Genomic DNA, 22677 nt, shown 5'->3' with positions numbered 1-22677 from the left:
GTACATTTAAAACTTAATTTATTGATACTTTTTAGAGAAATTATTTTTTCCATACCTTTGTTAGTTGTGTATACTTGTTTTATAAATATATTAAAAACACTTATAATGCATAAGTAATGATCTGCAATTTTTCTTCCAGATTTACAATAAAAGCTCACCCATATCAATTTTAAATAATAACGGCAAAAAAAAAGAAGATCCTTAGAAGAGATTATGATACTAAGTGAAGTAAGTCAGAGAAAGACAAATATCATATGATATCGCTTATATGTGGAATCTAAAAAAATGATACAAATGGACTTATTTACAAAACAGAAATAGACTCACAGACATAAAAAACAAACTTATGATTACCAAACGGGAAAGACAAGGGAAGGGATAAATTAGGAGTTTGGGATTAACAGATACACACTACTATTTATAAAATAGATAAAAAAACAAGGACCTGCTGCATGGAACAGGGAACTATATTCAGTAACTTGTATAACCTACAATGTAAAAGAATCTGAAAAAGAATATATATATATATGTCTGACTGAATCACTTTGCTGTACACCTTAAACTAACACAAAATTGTAAATCAACTATACTTCAATAAAGAGTTGTTTGTTTTGAAAAAACAAAAAAGACCCTTATAAACCAATAACAATTGACACCTTTTCTAAAGAAACAGAAATTTACAAGTGAAAAGTAAAGTTTCAACTCACTCTAACAATAAAAATCTTGAAATATCTAGGAATAAATTTGAAGAGAAGTGTGAAGATATTGTATAGGGAATATTATGTAACACTACTGAAGAGTGCAATGTAAAAACTGCATAAATGAAGAGTCAACGTTTTTTCTTTGCTGTAAGAACTCAGTATTGTGAAACTATCAATTTTCCCTAAATCAGTCCATAAATTCAATGTGACCAAAATAAAACCCCAATAGTATTTTATTTTACAAGTTATCAGAATTTTTCTAAAGTATATCTGGAAGAGTAATAAAGGAAAATTTCAAACAATAAAGAGTATAGAGCAAGAAAGTATCCTTCCAGATTTAAAAACGTATTATAAAACCAGAGTAATTAAAACCAATGTACTGGGACAGGATTAAACAGATCAATGGAAGCTTTGTATAGAAATCTAGTCAAATATACAATGGAAAAGCAAAGATGGCATTCCAAAACAATAGGGGAGAAATGATTATTGAATCAATGGACTTGGACAAGATAGTATCTTTGAAAAAAAAAACCTGGATCCCTCTATCCTTTTCCAGAATAACTTTTATATGAATCAAAGATTTAAATGTAAAAAGCAAAGATAAAATTACCAAAAGAAAACACAGAAGTTTAGTACTTTCTAAACATATTAATTATTTATGGAAAATTAAATAATAAAAGAGATATTGGAAAAAATAGCAATACATGACAAAAAATTAAAATCCTTTTATATATGAAATAGGTTTTATACATATGAAATATTAATGAGTACGATGGCAGATTAAAGAGTAATCTGTAACATGATGCCATTTATATAAGACTGTTTACCTACTTCTATACATCTATAAATGTATAAAGAAAGGTCTAGAAGAATATGCTACAAAATAATAATTATATTCTCATAGGCATGGGATAAGATTTTTGATAATTTTTATATTATTTGACTATATTTGCATTTTTTCAACTGTTTATAATAAACATTTATAATAATTATAAAAATAATAAAGCTATTTTAAGCAAAATTAAATTTGTATGGAATAATAAACACAGGAAAAAGCCAAGAGAATACTGCAAAAGGAAAATAAACAAAAACTACTACTCCATATATTTTTTAAACATTTTTTATTGGAGTATAATTGCTTTACAGTGGTGTGTTATTTTCTGCTTTACAACAAAGTGAAACAGCTATACATATACATATACCCCATATCTCCTCCCTCTTGCGTCTCCCTCCCACCCTCCCTATCCCACCCCTTTAGGTGGTTGCAAAGCACCGAGCTGATCTCCTGTGCTGTGTGGCTGCTTCACACTAGCTATTTTCCATTTGGTCTACTCCATATTTTTTAAAAGACGATATAATTCACATACACGTAAGAGAGAAACTATGTGCATTGGTGTTCAAAAAGAGTTCATTATTTATTCATCATTTATTATATTTCATTCTCAATTCATCCTCTGGTTTACCATGCAAATAAAATAATCATTTAAGATATTTATGACTCAATTTATCTGTTTTTGACTGATATAAAGAAATATAAGGAACCATATTTTAGGCATAGGACAATGCTTAATAACCCTTTCATTAGAGCATTTTTTTTCACTAGAAGAGATTTAATAATTGATAAAAATGTACAAAAATATTCAAATCAGAAATGCTTTAGAATGTGTACCACAAAGTCAGTACTTCTCAGTGAGTAGGGAAGGTAAGACTTCCTCAATGAAAAAAAGCAAGAGAAAGATCAGATTGTAAAAGAAAAAAAAAAAGAAAAAAGACAACTGTTAAAAAAATCGTTTAAGGGGCTTCCCTGGTGGCGCAGTGGTTGAGAGTCCGCCTGCCAATGCAGGAGACACGGGTTCGTGCCCTGGTCCGGGAGGATCCCACATGCCGTAGAGCGGCTGGGCCCGTGAGCCATGGCCGCTGAGCCTGCGCGTCCGGGGCCTGTGCTCCGCAACGGGAGAGGCCACAACAGTGAGAGGCCCACGTACCGCAAAAAAAGAAAAAAAAAATCGTTTAAGTCAACATTGATTTGTTTTAGACAAGGATATTGCAACCATCACTTAAGGTTTGGTGGCACATTCTTTATTAGGTCCTTAAGGCAATATATTTAAGCTAATTTACAATTTAATTTGATGTTAACTTTTTAAACATCACCTCAAAATAATGCCCTCACAATAGCCTTTTTAAAATGCATTTAGAGAAATACATGAAGACACATATTAATCAAACTATCAAAAATTAAATACAAAGAAAAAATATTAAAAGCAGCAAGGGAAAAACAACAAATAACATACAAGGGAATCCCCGTAAAGTTAACAGCTAATCTTTCAGCAGAAACTCTGGAAGCCAGAAGGGACTGGCAGGACATATTTAAAGTGATGAAAGGGAAAAACCTACAACCAAGATTACTCTACCCAGCAAGGATCTCATTCAGATTTGACAGAGAAATTAAAACCTTCACAGACTAGCAAAAGCTAAGAGAATTCAGCAGCACCAAACCAGCTTTACAACAAATGCTAAAGGAACTTCTCTAGGCAGGAAACATAAGAGAAGGAAAAGACCTACAATAACAAACCCAAAGCAATTAAGAAAATGGTAATAGGAACATACATATCGATAATTACCTTAAACGTGAATGGATTAAATGCTCCCACCAAAAGACATAGACTGGCTGAATGGATACAAAAACAAGACCTGTATATATGCTGTCTACAAGAGACCCACTTCAGACCTAGGGACACATACAGACTGAAAGTGAGGGGATGGAAAAAGATATTCCATGCAAATGGAAATCAAAAGAAAGCTGGAGTAGCAATTCTCATATCAGACAAAATAGACTTTAAAACAAAGACTATTACAAGAGACAAAGAAGGACACTACATGCTGATAAAGGGATCAATCCAAGAAGAAGACATAGAAAATAATTGTGGCTTTATTATAGTAGTGCTCAATAGCACCACTATAGTTAAGGGTCTACCAGGTTTCCATTAAGAACACCTATTTCTGAGTTCACTGTAAAAGATCATATTGGCTTTAACCAGCTGGATAGTGCACAAAAAAGCAGTCTTATCCGTTGCTGGTGCTTTTTCTGTACTACTAGATATCAAAAACCTTTCATTGTATCTTCAAAATCCAACTTGTATAAAGTAAATCAAATCACCTCATGATTTAGACTTTAGAACAAAGTAGAGACACCTGCAGTTATCAGTAAATTGCCACCTTTCTATTTTTTTTTTGCAGTACGCGGGCCTGTCACTGCTGTGGCCTCTCCCGCTGCGGAGCACAGGCTCTGGACGCGCAGGCTCAGCGGCCATGGCTCACGGGCCCAGCCGCTCCGCGGCATGTGGGATCCTCCCGGACTGGGGCACAAACCCGCGTCCCCTCCATCGGCAGGCGGACTCTCAACCACTGCACCACCAGGGAAGCCCCTTAAATTGCCACCTTTAATCCATTCTGCAGTGCCCTATGAAAGGGTCACAGACCGTTATGACTGTATGAAAATATGATTCTTGATACAGAATCAAAAGTTATTTTTAATTTCCTTTGTTTTATAAAGTCCACAATAACAATAGGTAAATGTACTTTTATTTCTGTGATATAATTAAAACCCAGTGTTATTTCAATTGACTTAAAATAGAATCCCTGGTCTGAATTAGACTTTACATCATACTGTAAACATATTTGGTATAATTTATTGATCATCATCGAGTTGCTCCAAAGGGTGCTTCTGTGCTCTTCCAATTCCCCTTCACTCAGTTCACTGCCAGAAGTATCCCAATTACCAGAATCCTTTGCAGTCTTTTTCTCAGGTGATTTGTGTTTTGATTCTGATCTTTGTCTAGTTCTGTCGTTTTCGCTTTCCCAGTCTTTTTCTTTCTTATCCTTCTCCTGTTCAGCATCTGACTCTGGAGAGTCAGATTTATGTCTTCTCTTCTTGCTTTTCTTCTTATGTTTTTTTGATTTCTTATAACTTCTCTCAGATTCAGCACTAGAAGAATGTTCTGAAGCAGAACGAGACTCTGATTGCTGTCTTTTTTTCTTTGAATGGCTCTCGTCATCATGTGAATCCGACCCTGATCGAGAGCGGGAGTGTTTCCTGTGATGTTTTTCAGATTTCTTAGAATGTTACTTATTGTTTGAATGATGATGTTGACATTCATGATCTTCCCAGAGAGCAACCAATTCCAGTGGAGGAGTGGCTTATTTCAACATACTCTTAAATGCAGATTCTTTTCGTTTCATCTTCCAAGCCTCCTCTTTTTCTCTTTCATGTTCACGGGCTTCTGCCTTTTCTAGTAAACTATTGAAAGCCAGTTTAATACTTCCTGCATCTAATGTGGTTGATCTTTTAGTCAAACTGATTATTGCCACAAAGTCTTCAAAAGTAGTATTTACTTCAGCTACAAATCCTTTATTCTTCAGAATGTCTTTTATTGTCTTCTTCTCATCATGATAACATGCTTTAAGATCTTCAACGTAAAACTTGAAAAGGTCAAGTGCAGTTGATCCTGGCTGACCAAGCATATTAGTGAATCTAATGTCAGAACTAATTATTGGATACAATTCCATCCAAGATGACATAGCATGCAGTTGTCCATGTTCATGCAGTTCATCTAAAAATATCTGAAAAGATTCTCTGTTTTTACGCTGTCGTCTCCTTTCCCGAAGCAAACTCTTCTATTTTTCTTCTTCTTCTTCCTTTTCTAAAGCCCGAATGTGTTCTTCAAAGCAAATTAACTCATCTTCTTTATCTATGTTCTGTAATTCTTTATCTTCTGCAAAAGTTGGATTATCCATCAGATACTGCTGGGCTTCAGACCAAGTAGTAGAGTATGTTACATTAGCCATGTTGTCAAGTATGTTTTTGAAGGCTTCCCAATTTCTCTTTTGCAACTGCTTTGCTTGCTCCTTTTCTTTTTTTGAAAGAAAGAATAAAACATCTTCAGAGATTTCAAGATGATCACGTTCTGATATTGCATCACAGACTTGCATCTCTCCAAACGTTTGCTCTGCTTTTTTGTATCTAGTTGTGGAAGTCATTTTCTCATGATTTTCAAGAAAACGCTGAAAGGATTCCTCAGCCTCTTTGTATTTGGAGCTTGCTTCTTCTCTTTCTTCTTTCTCTGTCTGGACTTTATAAGCATCAAAGGCCTGCTTTTTTTTCACTCAACTTTGCTAAAGCACTGTATCGTGGATCATTAACGATCATTTTCGTAGTTTGCTCCCATGAAGCATTAGATGGTACCCGCTTTTCTTTCAATAATTCTTTAAATGCTTGCTTTGCCTCCTCCTTTATATTCCAAGTATATGCGTTTTTTTGCCGGTTGGCTTTCTTCCTCCTCCTTTTTCAGAGTAAAATCAGCTACAGTTTCCTGCTTAGATGTTTCTTCTCCCGTATTACTAGACACTTCAGCACTCTGATCCTGAACAGCAGGGGTACTAGTAAGTTGTGCTTGTTCTTCAGTCAAAACTGTTACTGTATTTTCATTATCTACAACAGTAGCAACAATCGAAGTAACCTCAGGCTCAGGAACAGCTGGAACAGTTCCACCGACAGTACTGGAGGCAGAGGTGGAAGCACTGGCAGCGGCGGCAGCCATGGTGCTCACTGTGGTTGGAATTTCTGTTGTAAGAACTGGGGCTGTTGATGTTATGGCGCACTCTTCTTGTTTACTGCTTTCTTCAGCTTTGATCATTGTGGGCAGGCTTGATTTTGTAATAAGACTTCAGCAACAATGGTATTCTCGGATCCTTCAAGATCTTCAAGTTCTTTAGGTTTGGCCCAGTGGAATTCTTTTGTTTGAGAATTGTGATAGGAAGGCTTTCCAGAGTCAGATTTGTACTGCTTCCAGGGCATTTAGATGAAAGTTGCTCAGAAGGACTTTTAAGATCATCTGGTTTCTCCCCAGTAGATTGTTTCGTTTCAGTATTGCAATAGTAGGTCCTTCCATCAGGTGATTTATGTTCAGTCCACGTTGATTTTGCGCCGGGTGTTGTACCTGCTGCTACATCCATGTTATTTACTCCTGGCAGTAAAGGCAGGCTGCATGGAAGCCTGACACATAGGAGACATCATCATTCCAAGCATTACTGAAGACATCATTCCAGGCATTTGTCCCACTGGTGGTCCTCCCATTGGGTGCATCATTTGGGGCATCATTCCATGAGGTACAGGAGGCATATTCGCTCTCTGACCCATAGGATGCATTCCCACTGGGGCATAATGCATGCCAGGGTGCCCCATCATAAGGCCTCCATGCTCAGCTCCCGTCCCCAGCCTCACCGTAGGACCGATTAGAATTTTAAACTAAAATGTTACCTGATTTTTGAAAGACATGTGTTTTATTAAAAGTTGTTTTCATTTAAAATTTTAATTTTTTTTTTTTTTTGCGGTATGCGGGCCTTTCACTGTTGTGGCCTCTCCCGTTGCGGAGCACAGGCTCCGGACGCGCAGGCTCAGTGGCCATGGTTTACGGGCCCAGCCGCTCCACGGTATGTGGGATCTTCCCAGACCGGGGCACAAACCCGTGTCCCCTGCATCAGCAGGTGGACTCTCAACCACTGTGCCACCAGGGAAGCCCTAATTATTTTTTAATCAAACTTAGATGTTTAATACTCAAAAGTTCATATAAATTTCAGCAAACTTGTCTCATCTTTTCTCTTTGTTTTCTTCTTTATCAAGGAAAAAATCCCCTAACTATTCCATATATAGCTCTGCAGGGGTGTGTACGCCTGTGTGCACATACCAGTACCAGAGGTTTGGAAATGCAAGTCACAATGTATCATTAACTGCATCTCTCCTGTTATTTCCCAGTGGAATGACTGTACCTCTGGGCCATGCTTAACCTTAGATATGATACTTCTTCCAGCTCAGCAGCTCATATAATAACAATTTCACTTCTACAGTAGGCGATGGAGAAAAGAAAACATACAAAATTAAGTTTTATGACAAAAAAATTCACTTTCCCATTTTTTAGGGAATATAAACTGATGGTGGATACTATACTTTATGGGACAATTCATGAGAGGATATTATAAAATATATTCCAATTTCCAAGGAAAACTATAAAAGAATAAGAAGTCAGGAGGCTTTCTTGATAACTCCCACCCGTAGGCTAAGCCAAGTTCCTCTGTTATAAGCTTATATTCATCACCCTGAGAATTACTATTCCAAGTAGACTGTAAGCTTTGAATGGAGGACTTGTATTTATTTTGTTTACAATTGTATCCTCAGTGCCTAGCATAGTGCAGGGCACAAGATACAGACTAAAAATTGTTTATGGAGTGCATGAATAATTAATTAAATGCCCTGGGATTAAAATCAAAATTCTTCATTGTGTATAGTTTTGTTTTTACACACATACAAACACATATAATAACATGTATAACATAGTATATACTGTACTATTGTACCAATGTATTACGTATATGGAAACACATACATAAATTAAATTTTAAAGCCATAAATACATTTTCTACGTATATGGAAACACATACATAAATTAAATTTTAAAGCCATAAATACATTTTCTAATATTTACTGCTAATGTATTATCTTGTACACCCTCTGGAGTGAATGCTACCTCTACCATCTCCCATCACCCCTGTCACTTTGAAGATAACTGATCTAAAGAATTACTGACAGCCTCATTTACTGACTTATTGAATGGTGACAGAAAACATGCAAAATAAACAGGAATCTAGAAAAACAGTCAGTGTCAGTCATAATTAAGAAAGTGGTCAATGGTACGAGACCAGAGCTAGTAAAGACCAACATTTGCATCTCAAAACTCTATGATGTGACATAGTTTATATCAGAGCTTTGCGGTCACTGCTACTGTGGCTGATCCAGCAGATTACACAGTGACAGGAAACAATCTGGTTTTAAGGAAGGTCTGATTTGCCTAAGTTTAACATCCCCATATCAGTGACATATTATAGACTGAATTTGATTCAAACGACAAAGTAAAGACATTACTCAGCTCCTGTGGAACCAAATGCCCAATTTAATTTAGGCTCCAAAAAAGTGATCCCTCTGGATCATGAGTAATCCTGCTTAATCCAAACATTCAAAGCTGTTCTCTATTTCAGTTCTGAGTTTTCCTTTTTTTCTTCATCTTGGAGATTAGTCTTTTCCAGAATGGAAGGTACAAGAATAATGTGGAAGTGATTTTCAAAGTGGGTGCCAAGGATTTCCTAGCCACTCTCAATAATTCATAGGGGAATCACAGTCGTTAACGCCGGTCCTCAAACCATCTACAAAAACACAGCTACAAGAAATTCACAGATAATAATAAATGGCAGCTTAACAAATATGGCCATATTTCTTCTTCCAGCAGTAGCATCTCTAGTTATAATTTATAACCATAATTATGGAAGCTGATTAAACTGAGGTATGAGAGATTTCATTATATGTGAATGCAGAGTTGATCCTGTTTATCACATGTATCTAAAACTCCCAGGGTTTCTTCTGACTCAACTGGAGTTACTATATTTCTTGCTAAATCCATTCTTTATTATTCCTCATTCTTCATTCAAAACCCAGAGTTTTACATTTGGTTTTCTTAACTTTTACTGTTTGCTCCTCTGCTGTCTAACTGTACCAGCCTTCCCTCCTCCACACCCTCTCTCTTGTACTCCCACCATATTTCCCTGTTTTGCTTCCTCTCTTTCTTCCTAGACTCTGATCTTTGCTCTCTTACCTGATATTACTAAGAATTTAGCAAGAATCGTCCTTTTTCTAAATCACTAGTACAAGATGAATCTTGCACCTTAAATTTGAATGGAGATCAGAGTTAGAAATCCTCGTGTCACATTTAAGAAAATGTGAACCAGTGCAAAGCCACTATTTTATACCTGTTCATTTAAAATGTCGCTGGCTACATGAGTTGAGGTTTTAAATGCATGTAATTAGGGTTCCAACAATGAGATTACACAATTTTTTTCAGTTTGTAATGGTCAGATGCCGAAAATTCTTTGCATATAAATTGTAAATTATAAACAGAAAGGCAGGGAATCGGGAAGGCAGGAAAGAAATCAGGGCCTGTCAGAGACAGGGGAAGAAGAGTGTAGTTTGATGCCATTGTAGTGCTTGAAAGAACAAGAATGTGCTGCTTTTTGAGCTAAGGTTTTATCTTCACCTGTCTCCAGCTGTCAGACAAATGCACTGTCTAAGATGGGCAGACCATTAAGACATTTTAGCAGAGATGTGTTCATTACTTTGGCTAATAGGGTTCCGAGTTCCCTGAAAAAGTGACACTGGCCAGGCAGATTCTGATGAGGAGGGGATGGAAATACCTCTTCATTGAAGGGAGGCTAAGAGAGAGACAGGAAGGAAGGAGAGGCCAGGAGCCTGTGTCAGGCGTGGGGGAGAGTGACAGTGATGAGTCCAGAAAGCCCAGGGAATTATGAAGACTCTGTGTGCCTTGGAATGTCAGACTCCCCACTTAGGTGGTTAGGACACTCAGGAGGAGAATGGCATGAATAAGGTGGGGATGGACTATGGCTGTTAAGTCAGGGTGGAAGGGAAGATGGAGAATTCTGGGAAGGTACCAGTCATCAAGTCCAAAGGAGCTCCCAAAGGAGGATGAAATCTGGAATTGGAGGTCAGTGACCACAACAAGCAAGTTAGAGCCAGAGAGTTCGGAAAATGGAGCTTGGAAAGATACCTGAATTGCAGGTGTGATCTGCAAAATATCTAATCAGTAGAGAATGAGCACCACCAATCAGAAGAGATGGCAGGGAGAGCAGTGGAAGAGTATTCTGGAGGCCAGCTCCTTTTGGGTATTAACCCTTTAGTTGCTGGACTGTTCAGGGGCTCCCAGTGGACCAGGTAGTGGTGGGGCACTTGGGGAACTTGAGACGGGAGCTATGTATTTACTGGAGAAACATGGCTGAATAACTAAAGTATATGTTAGAAAGTGGCTGCCTAGCCAGAACATTTCTGGGCTCCCCTTTCAGCAAGCAGGGGCTGTATGACTAATTCTTGACAGAGGAATATGAAAGAAAGTTCTGTTTGGTTCACAGCTGAGGTAACTAAGCACTGGGAGTAAGATGATTTTCCCAATGATGACAGGGAAATCTTGAAGCCACAGGAGGATGGAGCCATAGGATGGAAGCCCCGGATCCTTGAGTTACTACTTGAAGGAGGCCTTTCTCAGGAGAACTGCTCAACAGGAAAACCAGAACTGGACTCAGCATGACTGAGAAATTAAATTTTGTTGTATAAGCCTACTCAGTTTTTAGGATTTTTATAGCAATTAGCTAACCCTGAACAAAACACGGAATAAAAATACTTTAGCATTTTAATGCATCCACTTCGCACTGATAAATATGAGCAAATTTCTTAGTTTACTTGTCTCCTTTGAGAGAATGTAGAACATTCTACAGAGACTTTTAGGTCACAATTAAAAAACCATAAATTTCTATGGTTACCAAAGAGGAAGCAGGGGAGGGATAAATTAGGAGTTTGGGATTAACACATACACACTCCTCTATATAAAATAGATAACCAACAAGGTCCTACTGTATGGCACAGGGAACTATGCTCAATATTTTGTAATAACCTGTAAGAGAAAAGAACCTGAAAAAGAATATATATATATATGTATATATAGTTATATAACTGAATCACTGTGCTGTACACGTGAACCTAACATGACATTGTAAATCAACTATACTTCAATAAAAATAAATAAATAAATAAATAAATATGAGAAGTATCTGGATCTTATAGTTTCATCTTTCCAAGAAATGAGAGGTTTTATTGTTTGTTTTCTGTTTTCCTTACATTTTGGAACATGAGTTCTCCTTCTTTTATAAAAAAACTATAGGGGTTCCTATATTACATTGAAAAGCCTGTTTTGTAAACCCAAAACCCACACAATCACACAGTAAACTGATTTCTCTAAGGGGAGATGCTCAGAGCAAAATCTCATTCAACTCTGTATCCAAGAGGGGGCCTATAGGGCTCATCCAGTGAGTGCTTTTTGAATGAATGAATGATGTCATTGCTACTAGAAAAGCAATGTTCTGAGGAAAAGTAAATTAGAAGGCAATTATGGAGAGCAACCTGGGGTCTTCTGCTAATTAACCTTATGATATAGAATTCTCTAGTCCTTATTTCTTTGACGGACTTCGGTGACTTTAGAGTTTTGGCTTCTCATTTTCCAGGGAGAGAGCTGTGTGGCCCTGAGGAGTGATCAGCTCATACCCAGAGAACTATTTTATATCAAAACTTAGATGAAAACTCTGACTTTCATAATCGAAGAGTAGTAGTAGTTTCCCTTACTGTGGCACCTACTATTTTTTTTTTTTTTTTTTTTTTTTTTGTGGTACGCGGGCCTCTCACTGTTGTGGCCTCTCCCGTTGCGGAGCACAGGCTCCGGACGCGCAGGCTCAGCGGCCATGGCTCACGGGCCCAGCCGCTCCGCGGCATGTGGGATCTTCCCGGACCGGGGCACGAACCCGTGTCCCCTGCATCGGCAGGCGGACCCTCAACCACTGCGCCACCAGGGAAGCCCGGCACCTACTATTTTTGACTCTCAGTTGTTTTTCATCTGCAAAACTTAGATAACATTCATTTCACCTCACACAATGACTGTAAAGGGAGCACGAGGCGGTATCGAAGTGCTATATTGCACTCAATATCAAAGGAGTGTGGCGACCTCCAATCTCCAGACCTATTTAGTCAACTCAGGGACATGTGTGCATCATTAAACCTGAGGACTGGGATTATCTTTAAATTCAGCGTGTCATTAAAAAAATCCTATAGTACTTATTTCTCCTGGACTCAACACAATTGCATCAGCTCTCAGATACTCTTGTGAGACATAAACCATCAGCTAAAGTAGTAACTAAAAGTTTGGGGGTAAGGAAGTTATTATTCTGTTCATCAGAAAAGAGCTGAAGTATCTCATCAGCTAAAAAGCTGGTTGTAGGGATTTTTCTTATCCCGAGTCCTGCTTTTCTTTTAGTTGTCTTCAGTGCCTTATCCAATAGCTCTTCAAAATAGAGGATCTCGGTTTGACTTGAGATGCAGCTTCGAAAGAGGAACACTGAATTGAGTATAGCATGCTCCTCCTTTATATCTGGCTACTTCTGGGTGGACCTAGATCACCAATAGTCACAGCCTGCAATAGGAGGTGGGCAATACAGAGTGTGATCATCCTTCTCCGTAACTGACTCGTCACACTTTGATACGATACAGCAGAAGGTGCCAAGGGGCAGCTTGGGGAAAATTACTTGTGTGGCTCCTAATTGGATGTGTCAGCCGTGAGTGATCACTGGGCTCACGATTTAATGAACGAAGTAAAACCAGGCTGGTGAGGCATGGGGCTGGCTTTCCCTGCCCCAGTGAGTGGAGGTGGGGGGCAACCTTGGAAGGCTGGAAGCAAAACTGAGAAGCAGGCAATATCGAGTTTGCCGCCTTCTCTTTCCACTGTGTGCTCTGCTCTCCACTTACAGAGCTCCCACCCAGCGGAACAAGCTTGGTGTCCACCAGTGAAAAGTCTGCTCTTTCCTAGGAGCCCACAGCAGGCCTGGAAGCCCGCCAGTCACCCTTGAGAGAACATCGCCTCTGCTTTGCTGGATGGGTGACTGGTATGAAGCTTGCCCCATTGACAGGGTTTTTCCTAGGAAATCTCATGTATAACAGGTTTCCTTAAAACTCATCAGAAGAGCCAAATCATATACTCATAGGTTCATCCTTTTAGAGAACCTTTATGGAGAGCTAATATGTGTCAGGCTCTGTCAAGCGTTAAGGATGCAAAGGTATTGAATAAACACATTGCCCGCTGACCTTCAAGAATGGAGGCGGAAGCTGTTTCTAAGTGTCAGTGACAGCAATAACATGATAAGTGCAGTGAGAGACAGTGTGAGCAGAACAGAGGGGGTCCCAACTCCACCTTTGGATGGGCATGGGTGGCACCCCAGAGGCTACCCATAACTCAAAGAAAACAGCCCCAAAGTAATCAAGCCTACCACCAAGGGAAAAGTCATCAGGCCTCATCTTTCTCATAAAACCTATTCAAAGATTCCTCATGAGATTCTGTGCTGGTAGAATGTCCATTAGGCTCCAGACACCATATCCTGACCCACCCAAATCACAACCAGCAAAGTGAAGGTACGTGAAGTTCCTTTCTGGAATCACTCTCCTCTCCTGGAGTAGAGAAGACTTAGATCCTCACTTCAGGCCCTGCCCAACCAGTGTTGTCCACAGTATCTGCTACCTGAGGCCCCAGGCCCACCTTGGCCTCATGCTGTTCCCTCTGCCCCGAGTGAGTGCCCTCCTTCCCAACCCCCTTGCTCCCTAGTTAACTCCTCCTTGATTTCAGGACTCAGAGAAATTACCACTTCTTATTCCAGAAAACATGCTGCACTCCTCCCATAAACTGAGATTCTCATTTTCTCTGCTCCCACGATACCCACTGCTTGGTTACTTCTAATCTGTCACAAATCACACTAATAACCCTGACTTACAGTTTTCCTTTTGTCTGCTTGAAGAAGACAGATCTATGTCTTCTTCTTTGTGCATAGCACCTGGCAAACTCTGGGTACATGTAACACGTGTGTAGACTAGATAAATGGGTGGGTGGATGGATGAATGGAAGAATGTTGTGCCCTCATTTTTCTGCTGTCTTTAAAAGGACCCTAGGACTCCCCCAGTTATTCCACTCAGAGAGTCATGGGTGCTGTTTCTTCCTCCATATTTCCATTTAGTTGTATTTCATGCATCTGAAGCATATTTTCTGTATTGGAAGCGAGACACATGATTGGTTATGGAAAGCTATGCTCTGCATATTCATTTAGGAGAGCTACAAGAGAAAATTAGAATCCAGTGATCTCTCAATTTGTATTCCGTGGCGTTATAATCGGCCTGTGGCACTTGTTGACACGCTGCAGCCTAATAAACTTTGCAGAGGGAGACCTGCTCCATCTCACTTGAGCCCCAGTGATTCTAATATGTCTACTGATGGCCTTGTAGCTTGTACAAGAGATGGCCTTGTAGCTGTATGCAAGAGGCTTCCTCTGAATCATGTCTCTTTTCCCTTTCCTAATATCTCCTCTGCCTTTAACACTCTCTGGGAAATAATGTTCCCCAAATGACAATTGCTTTTGATCATAAATCACTTACTTGTTAATATTACTTGATTCTCAAACCACTCAGTTTGGTTATTAACCAACAGAGAGCCGAATCAGCCCTTCATTTGTGCTCTGTAAATACGATGTGTAAGGATCACGCGTTCTTCACTGTGTGCTCCTGTGTAACTTTCCCAATCTTCCTGGGTCCATTTTCAAATGTGACGAGACACAGAGAACAGAAGCTTGAAATGATGGCAGCTCAGCTAGTGCTGGTTTTAACAATTTATCTTCATACTGGTCAAATATCTTAAACAATTTTAACACCAGATATAGCATGAAAATGAGGAAATAAATTATAAACGAAGAACCAGGAGAAATGGTTAGGATAGAGACATTTCTTTTCCCTTCCTCATTTTTCCTTTCAGCTGGGGAAGATCAGTGAGAGGAACACTCCTGGCCTCTCTCTTTCCCTCACTCAACTCTGCCCAGAGTGACTTATGTGATTAGTGGGTTTGGGGAAAACAAAAGCAAACGAATGAAAAATCTGCTTACGGAAGGCTCACTCTCTGCTCTGTTCCTCAAGGAGAGGCCTAGGTGGACCATTACCTTCCATTGCTGGGGGATAAGTCTGTCTAACTCTGGGGCTTTCACACCTAAGCCACTCTCTCCAATATCTGCCTAATAATTAATAAAGGTGATTTTAAAATTTCCTCCATTCGTTAACTATTTTGCCTTTTTTTCTCATTTTTTCTGAAACTCAGACAGGAAGAGAATTATTGTTTATGTTATTTATGTTGTAGAATTTCTGGAATATACGTCACCGGTGGTTTGTTTGCCGGAAGTGTGGTAATTGAAAATATAGGCTTCCTAGGTTTGTATCCTGGCTCTGCCGTTTATCAGCTGTGAGCTGTGTGTCCTTGTGCCCATAATATAATTCCTCTGTACTTCAGTTTCCCCTTTACAAATGGGGGCAATAATAATGCCTACTCACAGGGTTACGGGGAGTATACTAGCCTAACACAGTTTCTGTGAGCTATTTCTGTTATCATTAAGCCATGCCATTTGCTTGATGGAATGCCTTGGATGTCAACCTCATGTTGATTCCAAACATGCTGAACTGTTTGGCTTGAGCCATTACTAAATCATAGAATAACAGAACCAAAAGAGACCCGAGAAATCTTAGCTTTAGATCCTAGTTCAATGGAAGATGAGACGGAGGCCCAGAGCATAGAAGTAATTTACCCAAGGTTGCACATGGCAGGTCCAAGCCAGGATATCCCATCTGTCTGGACACCTGGCCCGTTGAATCTCCCTCTACCTTAGCTGCTGCTCTCACAATTATGATTTCTGTTAACTGCACTTCTCACATTCACTCTACTTGCCCACTTAATGCAGTTATTAAGTCTAGTTGCCAATCACATTGTACCTCCGAGGGTACAATACCAGGCCTCAATAGAATTTTGAGCATTACAACAACAGTAAGAACGAGATATTGCTCCCTGAGCCTCTCAGTATATTTTTCCTATTTGAGAAAGCTGAAGTCTGACTCACCCAAGATAATTCATGTAAGAGAAAGCCCATTAGAAAAGCAGTGCTGTTGATTTACTAGCATCCTGGTATTGCTTTGTTCTTTACAACGCAGACCATTTTTAAAGCCAGATATTTATTTCTTGATTGTTCTCCTAACCCCACTGCTTCCTGCCTAGGGAACTCACTCTTCTGTTTGTAGCATCCCAGGGAGTACAAACTAAATATAGTATTGAAGTAAAATCCCTGCAAAGCTAATGAACTACTTTATGGAGATTGAAGCAGGAAACCTTTTCAGGAGTGGTGTTGCAATTAATTGGATGTGGCTACACAAAGGCACAATTTCAGAAACAGGCAATTAACAATAGGGAATTCAGAAGGTCACAAGTGATGGCTCGAAAGGTAGAAAATGATTACTTTCAACCATGTATCAGCCTGGATGCAAAATCAGACATTTTAATATATGTTTTCAATGGAGTGCAATTTGCCTAAATTTCCAAAATGAAAATGTGGCACATTTGCCAATAACTGGTCTGAATAGCTAATTACTAATTACATACCACTGAGAATCTGATGCCTGTCATGTTGTAACCTTAGATTTCTCAAGTATGGGAAAGGTGGTCAAGTACGTTAGCAGATAAAGTCATAACAGCTAAAAGATCATTGTCCTTTAAGACCCTCAATATGAGTTAAATATGAAAATAATCCTTTTTGGTGAATTTAGGATAAATGACACAATGGATCAATAACAGTTAGCCAGATTATTTTTAGGCATGTTCAGCTATTCTGCTACTCGTGACACTTACGGCTATTTTTAGAACCCAAGTAAAGAATAACTTTTTTTTTTCTCTTTCTACATATCTTCAGGAATTGTTCTTCTATTTAATTATTTATAGAAACTGGAATCCAAGTTAAGTTGACCACGATGTTACCAAGTCATAGAGCTAACTGGATTCAGATTATGAAATTGAAACAATTAGCATCAATTTTCATCTCTATCAAAGTGTGTTTAAATTGACAAAGCAATACTGTTTTTTTCCCACAAATTATTGAACTTTATGAAGTAATATGTATAGAAAAACAGGATTAAAAAAAAGATCTTGGGCTTCCCTGGTGGCGCAGTGGTTGCGAGTCCGCCTGCCGATGCAGGGGACACGGGTTCGTGCCCCGGGCCGGGAAGATCCCACATGCCGCCGAGCGGCTGGGCCCGTGAGCCATGGCCGCTGAGCCTCCGCGTCCGGAGCCTGTGCTCCGCAACGGGAGAGGCCGCAGCGGTGAGAGGCCCGTGTATCGCAAAAAAAAAAAAAAAAAAAAAAAAGATCTTATTAATCGTTTTACTAGAAATTGAGTCAGACAGTAGCCTAATAGATAACAGTGTGAGATCTATGAGCTATATTCAAATCCTAGCTCTGCCACTACCTAGCTGGGTGACTGGAAGGGAATTACTTAACTTCACTGAAATTTAGCTGTCTCTTAGGGAATAGTGATATTGACTTTACCTCGTGCTGTGTGGACTTCATCATGTAAATGCATGTCAGATGCCTCACCCAGTGCTGGCATGCATGATAGGTGGAAGATATTCACTAAACATTAGTCATCATTATGACATCTGAGAACCTCAAGGATCAGGGAGAGAGTTTTTAAGGAAACTTAGCTCCATTTTAGATTATTAAGCTTGAGTGTCTGAGGAATGGAATTGTCTAGTGAGTCTCATGCATGGTCAAAAGAGGTCAAAAGCAGATATTTACATTTTGGAGATATAAATAGGTCAAATGGATCATCTAGGAAGACTGAGTAGAGGTGAAAAAGAAAAAGATCAAAGGAAAAATCTAGGAAGTGCCAATATTTATGGGAAGAGCAGAGAGGAACAACTAATAAAGAGAACTAGAAGAAGTGGTCAGAGAGTTGAAAGGGGAATCAGGAGGGGCTGACACCACAGACCTCAAGGAAGATCCAAGGAAACAGTGGCTGAGTATCGGGAGGATGAGGCCTGGAAATAGGTCTTTGTATTTAATACTTAGGATATAACTTCCAGCCTTATGTGAACAACTTCACCTGCCTGTGGGGACAGAAGCAAAACTGAATGGATGTGAAGAGTGACTGCAACCCAGGAAGAGGGGACTTTTAAGAGGGCTGGCAGAGAAGAGGAGAAGGCAACAAGGGCAGTCAGCTCGGGAGGGAAATGAGCAGAGAGGGGGAAGCGTAGGTATGGCCCAGTCTATCAACAGTTCACTAAAATCTGCTTTAGTGAAACATCCTAAATGCACAGCTAGTCTCTATTCCCTAGTCTCTCATAGTTACGTGTAGCCATTAAGCTGATTGTTGGCAAAGGAATGTAGGTTGAAAATATATGCCAATTCAAAGCCAGTATTTTTAATAAGCAGGTGTGTCTTCTGCCAGACGTCAGGAAGCAGCACCTTCCTCACTGTTCACTTCAGGCCCTGACTCCACACCCTGGGACCCTCTGTCCTTGTGCCTCCGTGGCCTCATCTGATGTTGGCATTGGACAGGATGCCCTCCTTGGGAAATGCAGGTTTTGCAACCCACTTTCTATGAGTATCAAGGGTTGTTAAAAAAAAAAAAAAAAGTCACAGTCTTATTTTTGCCAGTGCCCTGGTTTCTGTGGCAATATAATAATATAATTTCCTCGAAAACTAAACAGGTTTCTAATCTTTTTGTATCCAGTCAAGTCTAAAGTTCTTTCTTTGACATAGTTCTCAAGAACGCTTTATTACAATTACAATTTTTTTTGGTAGCTTAGGAATTATATACAGTTTTTAGCTCTACCAGGAAACTAACCATTTCTGTAACGTTTTTAAATAGGAAAGTATGTCCTAATTCCAAATGATGATGTAAAAATTAACATCTGGAAGTATGAACAACAATTTTTTTTTTTTTTTTTTTTTGTGGTACGTGGGCCTCTCACTGTTGTGGCCTTTACCGTTGCGGAGCACAGGCTCCGGATGCGCAGGCTCAGCGGCTATGGCTCACGGGCCCAGCCGCTCCGCAGCATGTGGGATCCTCCCGGACCGGGGCATGAACCTGCGTCCCCTGAATTGGCAGGCGGACTCCCAACCACTGCGCCACCAGGGAAGCCCAACAACACATTTTTAAGATAGAGATTGCATATAAGATAAATGTATGGGACTTGTTTTGAAATTGTTGGAATAAAGTATGATGAGGTTATTGGTGTGTTTAGTCTACCTGGGGTTCTGAGAATCACAGATGCTGATATTGAGGTGGAGATCAGTTAGGACACAATCCCATAATCTCTTCTCTTCTTATATCCAGATGGGTTCCTGTCTCTCTTAATGACTTTTTTCCCCCTTGGGCTTACTTGCACTACAATTGGCAGGGCTCATTCTTATACATTCTCAGATAAGAGAGTGAGAACAAGGGAAAGTTTGATAGATAGGACAGTGTGGAAGCAGCCCTCCAGCTCTCCGTCCCATTGACCACTGAGCACAGTCGCTCCAGCAACACCCCCTGCCCCTTTAAGGGTCAACTCATGTCCTGCTCACACAATTAACCTTGCTCTGATAAAAATCTGAGAAAGCATGCTTGATTCTCTTATATGAAGTTGATTACAGGTGTTGACAACCAGCCTTCAGGAGAGATCAAAAGTGGCAAAAGCAATTTATTCACTCACATGACTCTAGGATGATTGGTCTGAGGGGATAAACCATAATCCAAGGAAAGATCTGATGAAAAGATTTATTTCCTTGTTCTTAAAACCTTAGTGCAGAATACGAACAATGTAACTCAACTAAAATTATTTTTTGGAAGCTTCACTGTTACACAATTGGAAAGTTAGTAAAATTACAATATTGCACCTGATTCCTAGTTTACAGTAAAAGAATTGCTGTTCTCATTTTGTAACGATAAGTGCAGCCAGCATCCTAGGGAAGAGGGCACCTACTCTGACGACACCGTCCCTGAAAGACATCTGATATTTTATTCTGTTCTTCCATGTCAGGAGTTCTTAGGCCATGCTAATGAGAGTATTTTTAGTCATATATTTCAGCTGCATCTTATATACCACCTGAAGCAGGGCAGCTTCAAATAATAACAGCACTAAGCAGCATAGTAATTATTATTTATAATTACTTCCGCACGGTAGGTTGGCTCATAAATTTTAATGGAGCTCTTTCCACAGTGGTGATCGCCAACCTTCCTGGCATTTGTGGGATAAATGTTTATCCAAATAGAAATAATGTGGTAGAGTAATTTCATAGTCAGCCTGAATCCTCCCTTCCTCACTCTCCCTAGAGGTTATTTTAAATGCATAGAATTGGAGGGGAGGGAGGTAATAGTTATCCTACTTTGGAAGTTCTGATGTCCACACACTGACGCCCGATATTCATTTTCCTGGCAGAGATGTCGGTTGGTGCAAAATAGCTCCTGGGCAGGCAGACAAATTTACTGCCAGCAGCTGGAAGCTCAGTTCTTTCCAAGAGCTAGGTAAGAGCTTGACTCCAGGAAAGGAATCAGGAGAAGCTTCCCTCCTTTCTCTCCTCTGGATTCATTGTTAGATGGAAAGGGGGTGAGAGAGAAATCAACCGCACTTTACAAAGACACTAGAAATAGAATGTGTCTTTGCAAAAAGAATGCATAGCATGAGGGGATTTTTACACTATACCTATATGTACAGTCGATTCCATTTATGCAATGAAATTCTCTAGTACCTTTAAAAATCACCGATTATTTGACAGAACCTGGGGACACAGAGATTGGAATCCCTGATGGTTAAACGTTGTTGGGGAAGGAAGAGGAAACATCTTTACAATTATAAAGGATCTTTGAGGATTTTATTTCATCCAAGTGCAATTAACATATATATGTTTAAGAAGACATTGTTGGGCTTCCCTGGTGGTGCAGTGGTTGAGAGTCTACCTGCCGATGCAGGGGACACGGGTTCGTGCCCCGGTCCGGGAAGATCCCACATGCTGCGGAGCAGCTGGGCTCGTGAGCCATGGCCGCTGAGCCTGCGCGTGCGGAGCCTGTGCTCCGCAACGGGAGAGAGGCCACGACAGTGAGAGGCCCACGTACCGCAAAAAAAAAAATAAAAAAGAAGACATTGTTGGAATTTTGGTTCCTCCAAAAGCAGAGCCTGAGAACATAGAGCAGGTAGTTTTTTGGGGAGGTGATGCTGGGAAACAGGAGTGAAGTAATAGGGAGAATGAGACAGGAGAGGAGAAAAAGACGAAAGCCATCCCCTGGCTCTGGTCTCTATTAATTGAGGGCTATTACGGGGTTAGGGGTGATTCACAGCCCTGCACTTCCTGGCTGTGCTTGCAAGCATGGACCTGGTGAGTTGTGCTGTTTTAGAAGGCCCTGGGGCAGAAAGCAGAAAGGCGTGCGTGATATGCTTGAGGTAGACCACTGAGCATGCACAGATTTGCTCGCTGCAGCTGAAAATCAGAAGCAGGCCAAGGAGATGGGTGGGGGCCTAAGAGCATCTGCTACTCACAGCCACTTAATAAGGAAAGACCATTTTAGAATGATGATGTCAACTGCATGAAGAGCTTCTAACTGTGTTTCCTATTCTTCCTTTTAAAGGTGCACACACATCTAACGTCCCAGGTGACATACATCATCTGTTTCCTGCTATATTCAATTCCAAACTTTGAGTTTATTCTGACATTATTGTTCCACAGGTTCTTAAGTCTTTGCTGAAGTTTCCATTATACTTAAGGCCTAACACATCTGCTTGAGTTGTAAAATGGATTATAATTTCCAAAGAAAAAGGACATATTTATGATTTCATAATGGTTTTGACATTAGTATGGCTTGTTTTGTTTGTTTGTTTGTTTGTTTTTGCGGTACGCGGGCCTCTCACTGTTGTGGCCTCTCCCGTTGCGGAGCACAGGCTCCGGACGCGCAGGCTCAGCGGCCATGGCTCACGGGCCCAGCCGCTCCGCGGCATGTGGGATCTTCCTGGACCGGGGCACGAACCCGTGTCCCCTGCATCGGCAGGCAGACTCTCAACCACTGCGCCACCAGGGAAGCCCTGGCTTGTTTTTTTAAACAATCATTTTAAAGGAAATAATTGATAGATGTGGCTCCGTAAAAATGAGAGGAAAAGAAAGGTATGCCCCAAATACGCCATAAACAAAACTAAAGGCAAACAATTAGGGGGAAAAAAACTTATTTGCAAGAAATACAAGTTTATGTTCAGGAAAAAAGTGTCACAAATCAATAAGAATAAAGATATATAGCTGAAAAGTTAGTAACTTATGTAAGAAAAAATGCAAATGGCAAAGAAACATTTGAAAAAGACAGTCCAAGAGATGAGAGTGAAATTACAATAAATATAAAATTGGCAATGAAAAGAATGATCATGCTATCTATTACAGGTTCAGTGAAATGG

At 39.9% G+C, this 22677-nt stretch overlaps 1 protein-coding gene and 1 pseudogene across 2 annotated transcripts in view; both read right to left on the bottom strand.

Moving 5' to 3' along the window:
- The window catches only part of RAB3C (RAB3C, member RAS oncogene family), a gene marked incomplete at its 3' end in the record, with an annotated part of 303344 nt that overhangs the window by 223573 nt on the left and 57094 nt on the right, over window positions 1–22677 (bottom strand). The gene's annotated exons all lie outside the window — the stretch shown is intronic.
- LOC307185093 (pre-mRNA-processing factor 40 homolog A-like) lies at window positions 4390–7415 on the bottom strand (annotated as a pseudogene). Its single transcript has one exon. The product of its transcript is annotated as a pre-mRNA-processing factor 40 homolog A-like (transcript).

The sequence above is a fragment of the Stenella coeruleoalba genome (genome assembly GCF_951394435.1).
Source record: "Stenella coeruleoalba genome assembly, chromosome: 3".
Lineage (NCBI taxonomy): Eukaryota > Metazoa > Chordata > Mammalia > Artiodactyla > Delphinidae > Stenella > Stenella coeruleoalba.
Note: the sequence above shows the minus strand (reverse complement) of the source record. Positions and strands in the feature narration are given on the sequence as shown.